The sequence below is a fragment of the Acipenser ruthenus genome, chromosome 5, assembly GCF_902713425.1.
Source record: "Acipenser ruthenus chromosome 5, fAciRut3.2 maternal haplotype, whole genome shotgun sequence".
Classification (NCBI taxonomy): domain Eukaryota; kingdom Metazoa; phylum Chordata; class Actinopteri; order Acipenseriformes; family Acipenseridae; genus Acipenser; species Acipenser ruthenus.
The window spans coordinates 4,382,092-4,402,758 of NC_081193.1; the positions used below are offsets into that span (position 1 = coordinate 4,382,092).

The 20,667-nt window shown below is 40.5% G+C and overlaps 1 pseudogene; it reads right to left on the reverse strand.

Moving 5' to 3' along the window:
- LOC117403224 (mRNA-capping enzyme-like) overlaps nt 1-20,667 on the reverse strand; it is a 124,170-nt pseudogene that overhangs the window by 13,984 nt on the left and 89,519 nt on the right.

Consider the following 20,667-nt stretch of genomic DNA (forward strand, 5'->3'; position numbering starts at 1 on the left):
GAGTAAAATGGAGTACGGTACTGGTAACGATCTTGGTGTCAAAATGGATCGAACTGGGTCACTGATACCGATTTTGGTATGAGCCAGATGACTGGTAGGGACCTTGGTACCAATAAAAGATGACTGGTACCTACTTTGGTACTGCCCCAGGACAGGATGTGTTACCGACTGATACCTGCTCTTGTACCAACCAGGTGACTGGTACTGGCTCTGGTAGCGACCAGGCCGCTGTAGAGGCACTGGTACCAACAGGTCACTGGTACAGGCTTTGGTAGCGACCAGGGTATGAGATCTGGTACCAACTGGTACTAGCAGAGTGAGTCACTGGTACTGGGCTTTTACCAGGACAAGTGGCGTGCAGGTAAAAAACCCGAAAAAGTCACTGGCAGTCTGCAAGCATGCATTGTAAAACAGGCAGGCTGCAGCTGCCTGCTAACTAGAAAAATCTAGTAGCTTTCGTTGTCAGTGCCACAAAGCACACACAGCAACGGCATAGAGACACATGGAATATCCATTAACACTGAATCAGTGAATCAGTGTGTTACTGTACTGCTATGAGAAGGCACTCTGGGGTCATTGAATCAGTGTGTTACTGTACTGCTATGAGAAGGCACTCTGGGGTCATTGAATCAGTGTGTTACTGTACTGCTATGAGAAGGCACTCTGGGGTCATTGAATCAGTGTGTTACTGTACTGCTATGAGAAGGCACTCTGGGGTCATTGAATCAGTGTGTTACTGTACTGCTATGAGAAGGCACTCTGGGGTCATTGAATCAGTGTGTTACTGTACTGCTATGAGAAGGCACTCTGGGGTCATTGAATCAGTGTGTTACTGTACTGCTATGAGAAGGCACTCTGGGGTCATTGAATCAGTGTGTTACTGTACTGCTATGAGAAGGCACTCTGGGGTCATTGAATCAGTGTGTTACTGTACTGCTATGAGAAGGCACTCTGGGGTCAGTGAATCAGTGTGTTACTGTACTGCTATGAGAAGGCACTCTGGGGTCAGTGAATCAGTGTGTTACTGTACTGCTATGAGAAGGCACTCTGGGGTCAGTGAATCAGTGTGTTACTGTACTGCTATGAGAAGGCACTCTGGGGTCACTGAATCAGTGTGTTACTGTACTGCTATGAGAAGGAACTCTGGGGTCAGTGAATCAGTGTGTCTATTTAGCGCGAAAAGCTGACTGGAAAAAAAGACAGCTAGCACAGTCTACTGTCTGTGTACAGAGGCGGACTTTAGTACAGGGAGACTTGCTGGATTTCAGAAAGAAAAAAAATTATTAGACACTTGCTAAAAATATATATCATATTATATATATATATATATATATATATATATATATATATATATATATATATATATATATATATATATATATATAGTTGAAAAGGCGCTAGCAATAATTTAATATCGACTCTTGAAGAGCTGACCAGCAAGGGAGAGAGCGTGAAACTTTGCCGCAACAAGGTACCGAATCCTGGGGAAGGGGTGTGGAGAGTCATCGGCGTCACACCAGGGCCCAAGGTCGCAGAGGGGACTTAACCAGAACCTGAGCTAAGATTTATCGCAAAAGCGAAATTATTTGCCGTCAATTAATCTGCAGTTGCTCACCTATTTTGCCTTGCACTTCGAATTAATGCATGGTCCTGGAGTATGCGCTTCTGCCCACTGTTGCCCTTTGCTGATGATGTCTTTCCCTCGGAGTTCCATGCCAACATCACCTTAGACACCGTTGATCGTGAAACATCAGCAAGTTGAGCTGTCTTGGTCACTGAAGCTCCTGCCAAACGCGCCCCAACAATCACCCCTCTTTCAAAGTCACTGAGGTCTCCTCTTGCAGCCATGCTAGCCATAATTATAGACAACCAGGCCTGTCCAGCATTCTTATACATGACCCTAAGCATGCTGGGATGTTATTTGCGTAATTAACGCATAAGCCACACCTGTGTGGAAGCCCTTGCTTTCAATATACTTGTCCCTCATTTACCCACGTGTTTCCATATTTTTGTTCACTAGCTGTAAGTGCTCAGGTAACTCGGGCTATAAGAGATATAACCTATTTGGTAATGGTTACATTTTGTACTTGAAAGGGAATTTTCTTTATTAAAGAACTTGATATCTACTTCGAGCAGGACTGTAAACTTCCAGAATGTAAGCAGCTGGCATGGTCATCTTACTATTTGTAACATCTTTTGTTATTAAGGAACTGAATGAAGGCATCAAGTATGCAGTACTATTTGGCAGGCAACAGGAAAACAGCAGAGCCACATTAATGAGCTGCCCTCTTCTGCATTTTCACTTTTGCTACATGATTCAGCTATTCAGAAACTAGTGCTAGTTAACAATTCTTAAAATAAAATGTTTTGGTTTAACTGCACAATGCTTTGCTTTTACTGCACAATTAATGGGTAATAATTCAGTATAATCATTAATAATTAAATTTAATACATTTTCTGTCATGTAAAAAAACACAAAGCTCTTTTTATCATTGAGCAATGTAATTGCTTTTACACCACAAACATCAGGTTCAGAATGTGCTGACCCGTGGCTAATGTGAAAATGAAAAGTAGTTTGTTGAGTTTTGGTTTTAAATCCCAAACGAGTACTGAATCAGTGCATCAAGGACAGTCTAAAAGCAGGTCAGAGTTACTTTCTGTGCAGCTCGGGGGAGATGACGGAGCTTCTACTGATAGTGGCTGGCTTTTATTTTAATTGAATGCAAAACAACATTTCAAGCTCTTGTACCTAAACGTTCTGTGGTTGTCACAAAGTTTTAAAAAGTGCTCCGATATATGTTAAATGCCAATAAAAGACTAGTATAAACAAACAAAAAAAAATCGTAAATCAAAAACCAATTAATACAAAAATCAAAGAATAATGTAACGTGCAAGCTACAGTGTGAGGCTCTGTTACTGTACTGCTATGAGAAGGCACTCTGGGGTCAGTGAATCAGTGTGTTACTGTACTGCTATGAGAAGGCACTCTGGGGTCAGTGAATCAGTGTGTTACTGTACTGCTATGAGAAGGCACTCTGGGGTCAGTGAATCAGTGTGTTACTGTACTGCTATGAGAAGGCACTCTGGGGTCAGTGAATCAGTGTGTTACTGTACTGCTATGAGAAGGCACTCTGGGGTCATTGAATCAGTGTGTTACTGTACTGCTATGAGAAGGCACTCTGGGGTCAGTGAATCAGTGTGTTACTGTACTGCTATGAGAAGGCACTCTGGGGTCAGTGAATCAGTGTGTTACTGTACTGCTATGAGAAGGCACTCTGGGGTCATTGAATCAGTGTGTTACTGTACTGCTATGAGAAGGCACTCTGGGGTCAGTGAATCAGTGTGTTACTGTACTGCTATGAGAAGGCACTCTGGGGTCATTGAATCAGTGTGTTACTGTACTGCTATGAGAAGGCACTCGGGTCAGTGAATCAGTGTGTTACTGTACTGCTATGAGAAGGCACTCTGGGGTTAGTGAATCAGTGTGTTACTGTACTGCTATGAGAAGGCACTCTGGGGTCATTGAATCAGTGTGTTACTGTACTGCTATGAGAAGGCAATTGATATTGATAACCCTTTTCTATTCTAACTAGGATCAAGACATGAAATTGGCTTTTCTCTTACCCTGCGCCGCTGGGTTTCAAGATATCAATCAACAAGGGGAAACCTTCTAAATTAGAATTGTCCAGAAGCCGCTATCTTTCTATCCTGTCTGCCTCCGTTGCTTCCATGTGTATCAGCACAAATGTTTGTTACCCTTGAGTCACTGATTGACTGAACAAACTACTTAAAATCCCAATACCAAGTGTATACAGGTACTGTACCGGGCTTGACGCTACCCCTGCTTGTAGAAAAGAAAGCCACTGAAGAACTTTAAGATTAAGAGTTAAGAGTTGCACCTGCAATTTCTGGTCTATCTGCTGAAATGAAAATCATCCCTTTCCCAGGCTTCAATTACATCATTTATTGCTAGAGAAAAAGACTTACCCTGAATGTTTAAAATCCTTTCACTGCTGTTTAGAGATAAAGCCATTAAAGAGGTGCATTATTAATGTAAAGACTTTAATGTCCTTACAAAAAAGAAAAATCGATATTGAAATACTTCATGAATTCTTAATTTCTCATTTTAAAAAGGGCATTTATTCTTTAATAACTAGATATGTAGTCAGACTTCCTCATCTATGAAATGCCTGTAAAGGCTGTCTGGTAGCGTAGGAGCCATTTCATTACAACCTATTGGGGCTGGTGGCTTGTTGGGAGTTTTTATAAAACTCCATTGAACACAGGGAAATGATGGGAAACAGTAGACTGAACTGTCATGGTTATACTTCCTACAGTTTACCTATATTAGTTCACCCAGCATACACGGCACATGAAAGGGTCTTCAAACTGGACTGTGCAAAATGATTCCGACAGGCTTCTATATAACAATCACTTTATTGATTTGGTTCCAAATCAACATCTCTTTCCTTAAAGACATTATAAAGTTGTTATTTTGATTTATTTCCATTAAATATTGATGTCTAAAAGATGAATGCCTGCTTCTATTCGTCCAAAGATGTTCACACAGATAAACTCTTCTGTGGCAAGTGCTGAGTAGCTGAGTAATGTAAAAAAAACATGAAAAAGACAATAACGTTCAAAAGAAATGCTGCAAGGGCAATGTAAGATTAGAAAAAAATCTAAATCTAAAAAATTTAAGTACATTTTTAAAAAAAAATAGATTTCGGAATTTGAAAAGGTGTTTTTGTTATAACATTTTTGTGGAGGTCATTTTCAGTATACAACCCATCTGTGCTGAATACTAAGAGGTCTTCTCTGAAAAAACAACCACCCACTTGTAACTGCATTACCTGACTGGAATAAAAAAAACAACATAAAGCATTTCAAAAGAAAGCTGAGCCATTGGATCTATTGATTTTGGTTTCTAACACACTCGATTATGAAGAACATCTTAAAAGCAGACTTCTGTTTGAATCTCAGTGTTGTTTTCTGTCTATGTACCGTGCCATTTCTATCAAGCTCAATATTTAAATATATTTTTAAAGGCACAGTTCTGAATTTCAATTTTTTTCACAATAATTTTAAATGGTGCATGGTGAATTTTTGTTTTAATACTAAATATCCTGATTTTGGAATGATAAAAGAAAACAAACCGTTAGGTTATTATCATAACCCTGGTTCCCTGAAATAGGAATATTAACCATTACAAAATGGGTGTTTCCCTTTAAGACACCCAAAGCTGAAACTTTATAGCAAAGACTTCTTGTCAGAGCAGTGTGATGCAGCTGCTGCTCCGCCCCCGAGAGCCTAAAGGAGCTGCATGCACTGACCACAATGCCATTTTCCTTAGAGAACAGCGACCAAGCTGTCGCAAGGATATGGTAGTATACCACTGAGCTAAAAAGCTAAGCTGAAACCGCCTTGTGCTTGTTATTCAAGCAATAGCTGGAAGAAGCATAGGATGAAAACTCACCTAATGTTCTGTTGTGAAGGTGGACAGGGAAACCGCCCTCAGCACTTCAGTGCAGAAACCAGGGTTATGCGGATCTACGACATTCAGTCGGTAGAACCGAGTAAAAGTATGGGGGGAAGCCCACATCGCTGCATTGCATATGTCCTGGACAGATGCACCCTGGAACAAAGCCCATGAAGTAGCTGACCCCTGGTGGAATGGCCAGTCAGCTTCTCTGGTGGAGGCATATTGGCCAGTTCATAAGCAGTCTTAACTGTGCCTGTCAACCATTTAGGCAGACGCTGCTTAGACAGAGCCTGTCCCTGGGATTTAGCCCCATAACAGACAAATAATTGTTCTGACTGCCTCCAGCTTTTAGTCCTGTCAACATATTATGCTATGAAACTGGTGCTCCCTGTCAGATTGGAAAGGAGGGGGATGGAAAGCCTCCAATTCCACCAACTGGTTAACATGTAAAGCCAAGATGGTCTTTGGAAAAAAAGCCGGGTTAGTACAAAGGGTAACTTTCGTTCTGGAAAAAATTAGACAGGCTTTCGATACTGAGAATGCTTGCATTTCACTCACCCGCTTAGAGGAGGTAACTGCAAGCAAGAAAGCTGCCTCAAATGGAGGTTTCATCAGCACATTAAGCACTACATTCAACCTCCAAAGAGGAACTACATCTTTCACCAGTGGTCTAAGCCGCTGGCTGTCTTTCAAAAATTGCCCACCAGGAAATGAGATCCTGGGGAGACTATTTTTTACATGGTACACCGAGGTGGCTGCCAAATAGACCTTTAGAGTAGAGGGGGGTTTCCCCTCATCAAAAAGGTCCTGTAAAAATTGCAAGATAACTGCCATGGGGCATGTCGTGGGTTCGAACCCATGAGACAAGCACTACGCCTGAGACACACCCCACTTGTACTCATATTGGGAATGGGTAGAGGCTGTCCTGGCGTTTTGCAGGGTGTCAATCACCCTGTTCGATAACCCCAGATGGCTCAAATGCAGCCGTTCAGAAGCCAGACCCAGAGCTGTAGGCTTGATGGGTTGGGGTGCCACAAAGTGCCCTGCGCCTGACTGAGCAGGTCACGGCGCATCGGCAGTTCACATGGCTGGACGCTCAGGAGCTGCATCAGGGAGGAGCACCAAACTCTCCTGGGCCAGTATGGGGCTATTAACAGCACCCTGGCCCGGTCCTGCCTGACCTTCTCCAGACACAGCGGGAGCAGGGCGAGCAGTGGAAAAGCATAGAGTAGACGTGCTGGCCACAGGTGTGCCAATGCATCTACTCCCAGAGGTCCCCCATCTACTTTTATGGAGAACCACAGGGGGCAGTGTGCCGACTCCTGAGAGACAAAGAGGTCTACCTCTGCTCTCCCAAATAAGGCTCACGACCTTGGGATGGAGCCTCCATTCTTCACCGCTGGGGACCCCGCTCGAGAGGTCCATAGCCCAATTGATCACCCCAGGCAGGTGAACTGCCCAGAGTGAGAGGAGGTTCTCTTGTGCCCACAGCAGAAGCTTGTGGGCTAGTGCAGCAGTTCAGCAAGGATAGCCTGCTGGCGTGACACGGCTTCCCATATCTTATCCAACTGTCCCCTGTCTGCTGAACGTGAGCGCCAAGCTTTCTTCCTTGGGAAGGGGAAGGGGAACTGTAGGAAGACACTGAGGAGAAAGACGAGGAGCATGGCTTCTCGACTGGACTCCTTCGAACGCGACTCCTACCCTCCCTTGACACAGAGCCATGAGAGGAGGGTCCAGCCTACTGACACTCAATACCGACCCGGTACATTCGGTACCGACCCAGTGTACTCGGTACTGACATTCGGTACCGACCCAGTGTACTCGGTACTGACATTCGGTACCGACCCAGTGTACGCAGTACTGACACTAGGTACCGACCCAGTACACTCAGTACTGACCCAGTGTACTCAGTACTGACATTCGGTACTGACCCAGTGTACTCGGTACTGACACTCGGTACCGACCCAGTACACTCAGTACTGACCCAGTACACTCGGAACCGACGCAGTACACTCACTACTGACCCAGTGTACTCGGTACTGACACTCGGTACCGACCCAGTACACTCAGTACTGACCCAGTGTACTCGGTACCGACACTCTGTACTGACCCAGTACACTCAGTACTGACCCAGTGTCAGTACCGACCCAGTGTACTCGGTACTGACACTCGGTACTGACCCAGTACACTCGGTACCGACCCAGTACACTCAGTACTGACCCAGTGTACTCGGTACTGACATTCGGTACTGACCCAGTGTATTCGGTACTGACACAGTACCGACCCAGTGTACTCGGTACTGACACTAGGTACCGACCCAGTGTACTTGGTACTGACACTCGGTACCGACCCAGTACACTCAGTACTGACCCAGTGTACTCGGTACTGACACTCGGTACTGACCCAGTGTACTCGGTACTGAATGGTAACCTCGGTCCAGAAGCGGGGGCGACAGTGTCGCAGTTACCATTAGTGGGGTATTAACAGGGATGTCCCTTTGTAAAACAACCACTGGCTAACCTTCCGGTCAGTACAGACACGAGACTGGAAGCAGCCTTCTTGTAAACAAGCCTTTGTAAGAGTGAGCATCAAGCTACTAAAGTAGGCACGCCCACAGTAGCTGCTTGGTTTCGTTTCAATCCTTACACTGTAAGAAAAAGAGAGCGAAAGAGAGAGGAGAGAGAAACACAATATTAACAACACACAACCAGAATGCACAGCCGACTGAGTGCTAAGGATCCCAGGCAGGACGGCACTTGAGCCACAGGCTTCCCGTAGGGCAGTACGCGGCAGGACTTTACCAGCACTCAGCTGAAAACACAAGAAAAGCCTTGATACACAATAGCCATTCATCATTTTGACTTTGGGAGCTACTTTAACTTGGGTGAAAGCACAGAAAAAGGCATCTGCTGAGAAAGCTGTTAATCATGGGGTTTCGATGCGGGTCAATTTACACGTGAAATGGCGATGCGTGTGCACGTTTGGGAGAATTACTCGGGTAAATCAGGTTTGTAGCCAAAAAAACGGCCAAAGAGAGGGATAGGGTAAATCTCATTTACTCGTATAAATGACGAAACACACGGGAAAACCACGCCCAGTTTCGCATGGAAACCCGCATTTCACATGTAAATGTTAATGAGCGTGTTTATCCTTACCTATAAATATTGCAAGGGAGCAGGTTGGTTGTTACTGTGGATTCCAAGATAGCAGAAAGTAGTGGCTGATGGGGGATTTTATGGTTAGCAGTGGAGTAGTTCACCTTAATGATAATGCGGGCAGCTTTTTTTACTATTGTTTTTTGCTTTGTCTGGACTGTCATGTTGTATATCTCTTGTGGGTTTACAGTTCTATATAAAACCAATTACCATGAACTGCGTTATGTCCTTGTTATAGTATTAAAGCAGCTGTTTGAGAATACCCTTGCTGTAAAAACTATGCTAAAGTTAAACATGAAGAGCAAATGAGCTGCTTAAATGTCTAACTGAATTAATTCCCGTCCTTTTTTTGATCCCAGCTATGTCCAAAGACAACGCGTGTCTGCCCTCCATGTTAATGAATATAGTTTGTGAACTGGATGTCATGAAACAGCGTAACAACATCCAAGTTGTTGATGCCCTCTCAGAACTGACCAAATAAAATTGCAAATGAACGTATTGATTGTGTTTTATATAATATTTAACACAACAGTAAATCCAACGCAACTTAAAAGAAAGGAGAGAATCTCTGACAGCACGAGCCTCCTCAGATCGCTGCTGTCCAATTGAAACTGGCGGCTCAGGTACCCTTCACAGTTGCCAGGTCCGCTTATAATAAGCGGGATTGGGCTTGTTTTTGAGAGTTGCGGGTTGTAATTTGCATAAACACTCATACTTTAACACGGGGTGCGCTTGTTTTGGTCTTGTTTTGAAAGGCAGTGCTGCTTTTTTTTTTTCTCGTGAGACTTGACAACACTGGTAACCTCCCCGTCTGTCTCACGGGCAGCCTGATTCCTGAACACCTCAGTTTGTTGTTGACAAGAGTTTGTGCAGGACACAGAAGGCAGTGGCAATTTGGGGTACAAACTAATGCACTTCAGTCCGTTTCATCAGTATCTGCCACTTCCCTTTCAAGTGCTCACTAGCCATATTTGCCCAAGCGTGATGTTGAATGCTTCCTCAGCAGCTGTCAGTCATCCAGACAGGTAGGGTTTATAAGCCAGGGTAGTATACGCAGCATCACCTGATCCCCTATATGCTGTATTGCCTGAATGAAAGGGATATATATATATATAACGTCTCTACCGGTTTTCAGCCATGATGATCTGCAATACCTGTTGGTCAGTTTCATTTTATACTCATTTTCATTTTTAATTAATGAGTCGTAAGATAAATTAGTTGGAACAGTATTCACTACTAACGACATGACACCATGCTAGTGATATTTGAAAAACAATTTGGTCAAGAGCAGTAAAACACATTATTAACCAACCAGGCACGAGGTATTTTGCTTTATTACAGCAGCTTAGATTCACTCGTGTACCAGTTCTCTGCGCATGGAAACCGCATTTTCACAAAATTTCACAAAATTTCACTAGTAATCTTCAAAAACAGCACTAGTACTTTACACATAGCTAATTTACATATCAACCTCCACCTTTCCCATTCATTTGCATGTCGTCGAGTGAAAAGCCCGGTTTACTCGAGTAAAATAAACTGAGCGAATGGAAACCTGAAAAAGCATTTTACGAGACATTTTTCTCAAGTAAATGTCTCGAGTTAAAAAAAACTCTCATTGAAACCCCATGAATGTTTCAGAACACACATCCTACAAAGCTTGGGATCAGAGTGAAAGACACATCAATCATCAAGGTCATTGCAAAACACACACAATAATAGCCAGCATGCACTTCTGTAGATTCTGAATGACAGAGCTGCACAGCTATGGCTAAAAGTTTTGCACCACCAGTCGAATGAAACCAGCTAAAAAAGATGATGAAATGTTTTACAAATAGTCCTCAATTCCCAGGGGTTTTCTCAACACCACTACAGGCTCTTGTTTTACTGCAAAATGTTTATATTACTTACACTGAAATACCAAGTAAAAGGTCTTGTTTATAAAGCACTGGAACACATAAGAATTTTAACCTTGGGAGCTCCACTAACCTGAGCCTAAGCATTCATGTGGCCCCGATTCAATAATAATAATAATAATAATAATAATAATAATAATAATAATAATAATAATAATATGGGGGGATTCTGATTCTATTACTGTGAATAGAGTTATGTCTTCAGGGAGTCTTTTAACAGTCAGTGCGTAGTGACAGTATGGCAGTATAAATTATGATAAGGCAGTTAGGGTTATGGAACAGGGTTAACAGGTTTCAGACGCAGAGGAGAAGAGTGCTGTAGAATACAGGGAGAAAATAACAAATTAGCAAAATTAGCCTGGGAGACAGTGTCTGACTAATTATGCGATGTTTAAATTGCATGAAGTGTAACAGCTCTGCCTCCCATAGGTCAACACTTGATCTACTCAGTGGTAATAGTAGATGTTGCTATAGCCATTTTATAAATCTACATAAACTGGCTATTAAAAATTGCATATTTCAAAAAGTTGGACCACCCCCTACAATTTCAGGTGTATCTAGGGTTAAAAAGTCCACTAGTGCTGTTCTTTAATTTATCTTCCACGAGTGATGCTGAAATCGGACCTAAAGCACACCCAGGCATGTCAATACCCAGGTCTAGTTTAATCATCCCTGAAGTGCACACATTAAAGTGATGAATCTATTCATATGTGTTGTATATTTAACTGGCTTACCTTCATCTGAGCAAAAGGTCTTTCATAGTTGCCAACATAGAGTAGTCCTACGGTCTGTGTCAGCAACCTGCAAACAGAAAGAATTAGAGTCACAGGTTAGCTTTCACTAGCGGGTGGATTGCACCTATATTCTATATAATTAAACACACACACACAGAGTGACAATACATTGTAATGAATCAGCATCTCAGCCTCCTGAACTGACTGGACAGGTAAGAGGTGGACGTGAACCATTCAAAAGAGGAAGGTCTTACCATTCAACTATAGAGCAAACTCTGGAGTGCAGAGGCAAGTACGGATCTTAGTATTATAAAAACTCATCAGCCGCTATAATATAAGGATTAATACAGCTGTTAAAGAGGTGTTAACCAAAGCATTAAAACACATTGTGTTATTTATTAGCAAGTTAACGTGCTGGCCTTTCTTTTTAGAACTAAAATATAATTCCGGATTTGAAAGCCTTTGTTAGCACTCATTTGTGATCATATACTATAAAAAAAAAAAACACTAGCAGTTTAATAACGTCTCTGTATTCTTTACTGTGATTATAGCATCCAAAACACTGATAGCCAGTTGTCCTTTGAAGCTGTTTTTAGAGTGAAACAAACAAACCAAAAAAGTACATGCTTTTTTTAAAACCGTGAACCTATTTTAAAAACTCATTAAAACAAATAATCCTGAGCAGAGAAAAGCAGTTCCTGCACTCTGTAATTTGTGATCTCACACAGGAGGCAAGCGGATGATTCAGTAAAACTCAGCAAGCTGGCTGGTCCACAAACACACAGCTTCTGACGTTTTAATTACGGAGGGTTGTTCAAACGCAGTCAGGGGACAAATCCCTTTTTATCACAGGAGAGAACTTGGAGGAGTATTCATTATGAGATTCCCAGTGCATAAATCAGAAGGGTTTTTTTTTCATTTATTTATTTTAAATACCAGATTTCTGTTTTTGTATAAAAACAACCTGCAAGACATCAATTCCCGATTCCAATTGGAATTCCAATTCCTTCAAAGGACTTGGAATTGATATTTTAGAGCAGAGGTTTTTAACACGTAACCCCGGGGATACTTCTAGGGATCAGGAGGACTCAAATGCAAAAATAAGAATGAAAGTAAATGAAAATAATGATCTTGATTTTTTATTTTTATTTATTTATTTTTATGTATTATATATTATTTCTATACCACTGTGGAGAAATATTATTTTTTTTTGTTTAGCACCTCAAAGGTTAGTATAGTTTTCTCCCCAATTTGGAAAGCCCAATTATTTTTTATATTTCAACCCGGCTTACTGCTGCCACCCCCGCACTGACTTGGGAGAGACGAAGACGGACCGCTGAAAAGTGTCAGCCGTCCGCTTCTTTTCACTCTGCAGGCCCGCCACGCAGTCACCTCAGAGCTACAGCGTCATTCTGGGCAAATTACAGGCAGGCCCGCAGGCACCCGGACAGTCTACAGGGGTCGCTGGTGCGCGGTGAGCCGAGGACACCCTGGCCAACCTAAGCCCTTCCCACCCAGGCCTCCCCCTGTCTACAGCCTGCAGTGGAATAAGCTGAACCGACGATCTCCACGCTATAGGGCGTATCCTGCACTCCACACAGACTGCTTGATTTTGACAGAGCTTATTTACACTCTGATATTAGGGTGGGCGAAGCAGGCGTCTGGTGATTCTGCCTTTATGGAGAGTGCTGCTCATGGACTTTGCAGTTTTCAACTTGTCGTATAATTGAATACTAATCAGTAAAGCACAATCTGCATTTTTTAGACGGATAATGCTTCGGTAAACATAAATAATAACTGCAATACTTTGACAGTTTGTTTTATTTATTAGGTGCTGCTGCATTTTAGAAACAGCAATAGTGTTTCATAGAGTACATCCAGATTATTCCGTGTATTGATATTTCTTACTTGCAAAAGAAAAACAAAGGAAGAAAATACTCAACAAAGTTATTCCGTGTCCCTTTGGATAATTTTTATGTTGGCTTTAGTAAAAAGTTGATCATTGTCAGTTATAGTTTTATCTTATGGTTAATGTTTTTAATGTTGTAAACATTTTAAATGGCACACATAATTGTGCTGAAATGTTAAGTAAATGGTAACATGATCCATTTGTTAATCAGATTAGTCTGCCTTTTAGGAAACTGTGGTACCATCTGGTACAGCTAAAACTTTAATGGAATACTTGAGCTGAAACCTGCAGAAGAAAGGGATTGTTCAACTGCTTTCATCTGAATCCAATTTAATCGATTAACAGTGACTTCAATTTCAGTAATGTGTTGCCACTGTGAGAAGCTTGTTTTAAATGGAATCCTGCTAATTGCAATTTTGATCGATGTGTTGGAATTGATTAAAAGGGAATTGGAATTGGGAATTTGATTTTAAAAAAGAATTGGAACTGAAAAACAGGAATTGGCCCCAACCCTGTGTGGAGCGAATTAGATGATTCAAATAATGACACATCTTTGCAAAGGTGTTTAAGAAGGGCTGCTTCAAAAAAGCACATGGTCTCTTTTTCTGTCTGCCATTGCCTCTCCTCTTCATCCGAACCTTTAACTGGGTCCACAAATCAACATCATGTTGCCCTCATTTTAGTGATTTTTACAAGACAAGACCATTTCTGCACCTGCAGTGGCATCACATAAACTCAATTTCAGGGGCACACCGAAAACCTACTTTTATAAGTAGGCCAATCATTTCAGTTTGCATCTGTAATTCCTCGAATCGTGTTACACAAAGGAACACTTCCAGTCCACAAGAAATGTCTGCTTTTATTTCTTCATTTAGCTATCTTTACTTAAAAAGGAAACATATTTGATGTGTGATGGACAGAGTGGGCGAGAGCACCCTGACATGTGCTTCTGCTTTGATACAGATGGGAGACCCAAGCTGCTTGTGAGAGGCTGTGATTTAAGAGAATGTGGAGGTGTTGAGAGTTAATACTCAAAGTGAATACAATGTGCTAAATGTAACCCCCATTCTGACTCATTCCACCCATTTATAAATATTGCCAATCAGTTTGTTCTGTACATCTGAAAATTGATCAAGCCTATGGAAATTAACATTTCTCATTTCACTATATTTGTAGTATTATGCAGGGATGGCAATTTTGTGAAAATAATTTATGTAATTCAATAAATTAAAAACAAAAAAAATTCAAGCTTATCTTTATAAGCCTATTAGTTAAAAATGTCCATACAAATTGCAGTACCACCGCTCTGGTGTAAAAGCTATGTGTGTTAAATGACATATGAAAGCAAATATATTAAATGATTACTTTTCACAGGTTTTTACAAAGGAGGACACGGACAACATGCCCCACATGTCGACCTGTTCCTATCCAATTTTAAATAACTTTAGCATAACAGAGGCAGAAGTGTTAAAGGGACTAGAAGCTCTTAAAATAAACATATCCCCTGGGCCAGATGAGATCCTCCCAATAGTACTCAAAGAAATGAAAGAAGTTATTTACAAACCACTAACCAAGATCATGCAACAGTCTCTTAACACAGGGGTTGTACCGACAGACTGGAAAATAGCAAACGTAATACCGATCCACAAAAAGGGAGACAAAACCGAACCAGGTAACTACAGACCAATAAGCCTGACTTCTATTATATGTAAACTTATGGAAACTATAATAAGATCTAAAATGGAAAATTACCTATATGGTAACAATATACTGGGAGACAGTCAGCATGGTCTTAGGAAAGGGAGATCGTGTCTAACTAACCTGCTTGACTTTTGAGGATGCAACATTGACAATGGATAATTGCAAAGCATACAACATGGTTTATTTAGATTTCCAGAAAGCTTTTGACAAAGTTCCGCATAAAAGATTAATTCTCAAACTGAATGCAGTAGGGATTCAAGGAAATGCATGCACATGGATTAGGGAGTGGTTAACAGGTAGAAAACAGAAAGTACTGCTTAGAGGAGAAACCTCAAAATGGAGTGCAGTAACCAGTGGTGTACCACAGGGATCAGTATTAGGTCCTCTGTTATTCCTAATCTATATTAATGATTTAGATTCTGGTATAGTAAGCAAACTCGTTACATTTGCAGACGACACAAAAATAGGAGGAGTGGTAAACACTGTTGCAGCAGCAAAGGTCATTCAAAATGATCTAGACAGCATTCAGAACTGGGCAGACACATGGCAAATGAAATTTAATAGAGAAAAGTGTAAAGTATTGCATGCAGGCAATAAAAATGTGCATTGTAAATATCATATGGGAGATACTGAAATTGAAAAAGGAATGAAAAAGACCTAGGAGTTTATGTTGACTCAGAAATGTCTTCATCTAGACAATGTGGGGAAGCTATAAAAAAGGCCAACAAGATGCTCGGATATATTGTGAGAAGTGTTGAATTTAAATCAAGGGAAGTTTAGAATGCATTAGTAAGACCTCACCTAGAATATTGTGTTCAGTTCTGGTCACCTCGTTACAAAAAGGATATTGCTGCTCTAGAAAGAGTGCAAAGAAGAGCAACCAGAATTATCCCGGGTTTAAAAGGCATGTCATATGCAGACAGGCTAAAAGAATTGAATCTATTCAGTCTTGAACAAAGGAGACTACGCGGCGATCTGATTCAAACATTCAAAATCCTAAAAGGTATAGACAATGTCGACCCAGGGGACTTTTTTAACCTGAAAAAAGAAACAAGGACCAGGGGTCACAAATGGAGATTAGATAAAGGGGCATTCAGAACAGAAAATAGGAGGCACTTTTTTACACAGAGAATTGTGAGGGTCTGGAACCAACTCCCCAGTAATGTTGTTAAAGCTGACACCCTGGGATCCTTCAAGAAGCTGCTTGATGAGATTCTGGGATCAATAAGCTACTAACAACCAAACGAGCAAGATGGGCTGAATGGCCTCCTCTCGTTTGTAAACTTTCTTATGTTCTTAACTTTCTAGTGCCCATGTTTCTTTTCTTTCAAATATTGTACTGTGTCTATTAAAACTCAAACAGCAAATTGTGCTCACAAAGCATTCCACTCATAGATTTATTAATAACTTTATTAGAACAATCTGCCATTGTTTTGTCCCCCACATCGTTACAAAGGCGGACGCAAATTTTCAATCAATGCAACATGCTGTTTACAAGTTATAAGAGAAACAAGATTTCACAGAAGCAAACTCCCAAACAAACACTAAGTGCACTCCTGTTCCAGCTGATTCACGACCTTGAAGCCTTCAGGATACACATTACAGCTGAAAAGACCTTAATCTAAAGAACCAGTGGCAGAACATTACAGTGGATTCTCTATGGAATCATTCGGATAAGAAAAACAATGCTCATTACTGCCCACGAGGATCCTTAGCACAACCCTGCTCCCAACATAGACTCCAGACATACAGTAGCAGCAGCAGGAGTTTCCAATTGTTGTATTATATTCTTATGATATACGTATGCGCAATTTGCAGTAAAACATATTTTTTGCGTTGGAACAGCATATAAACATTCTGTAATTGTCTGTCCCAGTTCCCTTGTTTATTAGGAACTAGGAACAGTGTTTTCCGGAAATGGATGTAAAACCATCAAGGATTGAACATGTCAGATGTATGATTTAAATAAAAACATGGAATATAACTTCAGGCTAGATAATCTGGAACAAGTCTGCACGGTTCAAGAAGCATTTTTTATTAACCCAACAGGGCTCAGGTCAAAATTGTATAGTGAAATGAACAGTCAGTAAACAAATTCTTTACATAGATCCTATGCATGCAAAGATCATGCTAGCGTAATATACATGTAGCTGGGAAAATAAATAAATAAATAAATAAATGTAAAAATAAGATAGTGTTCTTGATTATGGTGTGTTTCGATTGGACTTAGTCGTTCTGAAGATCATTTAATAATGCCTAAAAATCTTTACTGAGCTTTCAATATACCAACTCATTAGCTTAAAAAAAAAAAAAACTACTGAAAAGGGTTTTGAGAAGGTAATCAAAGCTGATTGTTTGTTCTGCTTTACATGCTGTAGGCTATCCACAAGTTGCATATCTCCCAAAGCTATCTCTCAGCGACACAATTTTGTATGCCTAGGATGGATCCACTTGAGACCAGGAAAGCGTTAAAGGCACTGCCAATATGTGCTTCTCTGACAGCGTGCTTTATAGGTATCACCTCCAATAATGAGTGTCTGGATGCAGTGACTGTGATGAAGTGAAGAGCTCTGCAGCTCCTGAAACTGGAGAGAAAACATCCCTTTATTAGCACAGTCAATGCTGTCCGTGTCTGGATAGATCAATTCCTAATGGCGCTCACTTGACTGGATAATGTGCCCCAGGCTCCACATACATACTAAACAAGACTGGAGTTTGACAAGAAGGGAAAACAAATGTCTGACTAACAAACAGCAGTAAAAAAAATACAGTATCATTACATGCTCTTTAACCTTGTCAATATTAAATATAGTGCCTATAGATTGTGACAATGGAGAGGTGGTATATTTGTACTGAAGCATATTACTAGATACTTTGTGGCCCAAACCACAGAACTGCAATTGACAAGACAGGATAGAAAACCTAATGAGATGCATGCACTGTGTATTCTCATGGTACACTCTGTAGACCCTTCGTCCACAAGTTCCAGCAGCCTTGATAAACCACCTTAACAACAATCACAACAGTGTCGTGGAACAACATTTCCAATGCAATGATTCAATACTAAGGGGAGAAGAAGGGCAGCTCCCTACAATAGTAGAATGATACCGTCATTCTAATACAGCAATTTAACAACTGACTGATGACAACACTGATTCATTTGCGCTTTAATGCATTTTTTTGTTTACAGTACAAGGGGCTGGATGATCATGTGGTATGTATAACTTTATGCAGCACTGAAAGGAAATTGAATTGAGATATTCTGAATGCAGCACAAAAGAGAGGGAGGGGGAGTATTAATATGGTTCCAATGATCAGGTTTGAACTTTGAGGACTGCCCCAATTACAGTGACAAGCAGACTCAGAGACAATCATTGAAAAACCTGTCAATGATGCAACAGTTTGCTTTCTCCGAGCAGCTGCATTTCATACCATGCCCGACTCAGAGGGGTTCAGATTTGAAAGATTAGAGAAATTAAGGATTGGAGTAAAATCGAATTATCAGATACAAAATGCGAGTTGCCTCCTTATGAATGTTTTGGCTCCTTAGCTTTTGTAATTATGTTTAATATATTTAATATAATTGAAAAAGACATGTAATTTGATTGTGACATTTGCTGAACTTTTAGAACAGCTATTATGTAATAAAGCAAGTCTGCATTGTGAAGAAAAACAACAACAACATGTAAACGAAGTAACCTTGGTGCATGCTGAATAAAAGACTCTGTGCTTAAATGAAAAGGTGAAGGCTGATACTCCAAAAAAAAAAAAAAATCACACTAATTCATATTCATCACAATATGCAGCTCAAAGTAAAACACAATATTCTTGGCTCCCAAGGCCTGCAGAATTCACATGAGGATAGAAGATCATTTTAAATGTTAGAAATGTTTGAAAATTGCTTTTTCATTAATAACAAAAGTCTGTGGTTGGTAGCACATGCCAGAGAGTTCAATGAATGTTTTTATTTTTTTCAAAAATCTGCATATAAAAAGGATGCTGTCAACAACTGATAAAGGCAAGTTACTATGTGTGATTGTATTTCAGCTACCGGTAATTTGATTTATTCATTTTTTTTCGTTAACATTGTCAACCAGTACTGGTACATGTTACACTAGCCTAAAGCACAAATATAATGTTATGAGAAACAAAATGATGAAACTCTGCTGGAGTGAGTTGTGCACATATGCATCTTATATAAAATGTAAAACACAATGGAGTAGAAACACCATATAGGCCTATTCAATTTGAGCAAAGATCCTGTTAAACCATGAATCTGGTTCTAAGAGGGTCCATTTTAGGTAGGACTATAAGTTTCCGGGTTTTATTTTTTTATCACATGACATCCCTTTAAAGTTATTTTGAGCTGATTCTGTTTCCTAACTAAACTCAGAAAAAGCTGTTAATTACAAAACCATGTCACTTGTTTTTACCTTCATATCATGACTGAGTCTGTTTCGCTTAATTTTTATTTCAAGCAGACGTAACAAATTATATTAATTGCTCATCCCTGATCCTAATTGCATTTGATTCTTGCAGTGGCCTAGTTTATCATTGTGCTTTTGTTATTTTCACTCTTTTAACAGAGTTGTCCTGACAGATTTTCTTTTCAGCACAAAATACCCAGTACGGAGTGTACAATGATAGCAAGTCCATCATTTAAAATCTCCTTGATTTGTAGCAAAGAAAAACATTATCTTTAATTCGTAGTTTTCTCTTTATCAGGAAGCAGAGACAACCTAACAACGACTAATTAACATTTAAAGGGAGGTAGAGATTTGGAAAATATAAACCAAAAAGTTGAAGCCCTAACTATAAGCCATTGGAGAATACCAGCTTCTACTGCACCTACAGAAGGGTACATTATTAACATGGAAGAAAGTGGCCAATGATCATTTTGACAAACTCCTGGGCAAAACTAATGTTTTGGCCAGGGGTCTGGGGCCGCCTAGGCCCCCCCGAAACTCTAAGGGTGTAGAGGCTCTCAACCATTTTGGACCACTTTCAGAAACATATTTCAACTTGAAAAAAAACTTCAGACATGACTTCACTTACAACTTGTTATTTTACCAGATGGACCAACCTGATAAATCACACATGAGGCGAGTTGCAGTGTTTGCTCCAGGACTTACTGATTGAGGGTCAATTTGGCCCCCTACCAACATTTTAAGGGGACATTTTCTTTAGTGAGGGGGTCAATATGTTTTATGATTTCGAATTCAACACAACCACAGTATTGTTACACATGCAACACAGTTTACTGACCTTGCGTTTCTGAAGAACAACAAAGTTTTCATTAGTATTTAGTCAGTAACAATGACGTCTTTTGAAATTGCCTTGATAAAAACAAAACCTTCTAGAAACAAGGGGTCCCTAGATTACACGAGTCACCTTTTTTGAGCTCTTGTGCAGAAGATCCTTCTTTCCTTTTCGTTTCCGAGCTCTGCCAAGGCCTTCTCATAAAGAAACTCCTTCCAGTGAGGTCCCTCAACTCCTATGACAAGGAGGGGATTCAGTCTGTCACCTGCCAGTCTTCTTATAAATAACCCCAGTTTTTAACCATCCAAGCAGCAAGAACGTTGTTTTTCAATGGAAATTAGCCCTATTAGAACGGTCACTTTTACAAAATCTACCCGGATAAAACGATCTCGGTAGTGACTGACACTGAACTTTCTCCAGTGTGGATGTGTTATTCTCTCAGTGAAAACAAAGACCTTGGTTGGCTAATTCGAAGATAAGGCTGATTCACAGATAACCTATTGTAGTGTGAATC